Source organism: Canis lupus, chromosome X (assembly GCF_003254725.2).
Source record: "Canis lupus dingo isolate Sandy chromosome X, ASM325472v2, whole genome shotgun sequence".
Lineage (NCBI taxonomy): Eukaryota > Metazoa > Chordata > Mammalia > Carnivora > Canidae > Canis > Canis lupus.
Window position 1 is genome coordinate 121,888,562 of NC_064281.1, and position 2,852 is coordinate 121,891,413.

The window sequence follows — 2,852 nt, forward strand, 5'->3', positions numbered from 1 at the left end:
TGGGACTCCAGGATCACGCTCCAGGCCGAAGGCAGGTGCTAAACTGCTGAGCCACCCGGGCTGCCCAGAAGAGACTCTTAACTATAGGAAGCACACTGAGGGTTGCTGGAGGGGAGGTGGGTGGGAGAAGGGGGTAATTGGGTGATGGGCATAAAGGAGGGCAGGGGATGGGATGAGCACTGGGTGTGGTATGCAACTGATGAATTATTGAACTCTATATCTGAAACTAATGGTGTACTAATATATTGGTGGCTACTTGAATTTAAAAAGAATTTAAAAAAAAAGCAGCTGCACAGGAGAAGACTACCAGTGCTGACCTGCCTGAGTTTCTAAGGTGTTTCTCCACATCACCCTGCCCATGTGACCAAAATGCCCACTCCAGGGTCCCACCCCTGTGAGTCTGATTTGGGAATCCAAGCTGAAGCCCTGGCCTCTACATTTGCATAGGCCCCCTGAGGGTCTAGATGCACTGGTCATACTCCATGTGAGTGTTGGTGCTGGGAAGGTGCAGGGAGCTCACTGTGCCTCCCCTAAATCCCCTAACCTCCTACAGCCTCCAGACAGCCTGTTTGTCCACATTGCGATGCCCCCCAAGGGACCACTCAGGTCCCTGCTGGCCATGGCCCCTGCAACCTGGCCATGTCCCACGCTCTCTAGGAACCTGAAGGGCAGCTGGCAGTGTGGCTGAGACTGCATATCCTGAGGCTGGTCTGCCCATAGGGCTTTCAGCTACCCTTCTGGGAATACCACAGAGCTTCTTCCCACCCTAGCCCTGAGCACCCCTGATGTGGTACAGGTTGCAAAGAAATGGGGAAAACAGTGCCCTATCCCTGGGAGCACTCCTGCTGGAGAGTGATGCTGAGGACACACAGTACCAGCAGGGAAGCAAAGGACCAAGAGAAGGGTGGCAGCCAGTAGCCCAGAGACTGTCTCCCGTAAGCCCCCTTCCCCACTCCATCCCAAGAGCACATTTCATGATCTCCATTCTGAGAAATGGATGAGAAAACAAACTGAGGACCACAGGAGAGGCAGGGAAATGGTGTTTATTCAGGCAAAACGGGTAATCACCAGAAAGCAAGTCAATTGAGGAACGGGACATGCTTGAGTGTGCCTACTTTCATATCAAGAGAGGGATCCCCCGTCTATCAGCTCATACAGGGACATTGCTGCATCTGAGACCAGCCTGAGTGCTGTATATGTGCCTTCCCACAGGCTTGTTAGGAAGAAATCTTCAGTATAGTTGTTTCTTAAAAAAAAAAAATTATTTATTTATTCATGAGAGATACAGAGAGAGAGAGAGACAGAGACACAGGCAGAGGGAGAAGCAGGCTCCATGCAGGAAGTCCGATGTGGGATCTATCCCAGGTCTCCAAGATCACGCCCTGGGCCAGAGATAGCGCTAAACCGCTGAGCCACCCGGGCTGCCCCAAATACATAAAATCTTAAAAAAAAAAAATCTACATGGTCACAGAAAACCTTGCCCTCTTAACCCAATGCTGGGCTACAGTGGTTGCAGAACGGTCTTCCCTGTCAGAACCACTTGGAGAGCTTGTTAGAACTCAGCGTGCTGGGCTCCCCTCCCAAAGCATCCAGAGTGGGGTGAGGCCTGAGAATTTGCATTTCTGAACCTTTCTAGGGGATGCTGATGCTGGAGTTCCCAGGCCTCCATCTCACCTTACAGCCCACCTCCAGCACTGGTTCAGCAGTGCCCTCAATATTGCCCGAGGTCTTTTGCCCTTTCGAGAATGTTCTCTTCCAGGATCACTCTAGGGAAATCCTCCAGATCCACCCACAGCAGATAACTTTCTCTGACTGGTCTTCCCCCTGCAACAATCCTCTGCAACATCCTGTTGCTACTCTATGGAATAATGATCTTGTGGTTTTGCACATACTTACTTTTGTCTTATCTGTTCCCCGTGCTGAGAGCTTACTTTTTTTAAGGGAAGTGACCTTGTTCTTTTTATGCCCAACAGCAAGTACAGTTTAACAGAAATGCTTCTTGATGAATGCATGACTCCATCCTGCCTTTCAGGTCCCTCCATAGCCCTGGCTTAACACTGTTTCATTCTTCTTTTGACTTTCCTTTGACTTACCCTGCTGCTCCATATTGCTTTCCATGTTGTAATAGCATCAGACAGGACAGGTGGACTGATGAACATTGACAAACATAATGTGTATAATTAATGCTAATAGCAACCAGGGTCAGTGCAATAAATACATCCCAAGGATCCAGGAAGTAGGGAATAATGCTGGAATTCTCCAAGCAGACTCTGGGGAACCCTTATGGCCCTTTCACACAGAAGTCCACAAGATCAAATTTCTTGGGGCGCCTAGGGGGCTCAGTCAGTTGAGCATCTGCCTTGGGCTCAGGTCATGATCCCGGAGTCCTGGGATCGAGCTCCGCATCAGGATTGAATTTAAAAAGAGCCTACCTCTCTCTCTCCCTCTGCCCCTCCTAGTGCACTCTCTCTCTCTCTCTCTTTCTCTCTCTCACTGTCTCACATAAATAAATAAAATCTTTTTTTAAAAAAAGGTCAAATATCTTTTCATAATGATGCTAAGGTGTTTTTGCCCTTTGCACTCTCTTTCCCAAAGGTAGAATTTTCTAGAGGCTACCTAAGTGTGATACCATAGCAAACTGAAATCAGAAACAGGTATGATTATTCATCTGTCTCCTATTAAACTAGACATCTCCATTAGAAACAACAAATACCCACCATTTGCTTCAACGTGGATGGACCTGGAGGGTATGATGCTGAGTGAAGTAAGTCAATCGGAGAAGGACAAACATTATATGGTCTCATTCATTTGGGGAATATAAAAAATAGTGAAAGGGAATAAAGGGGAAAGGA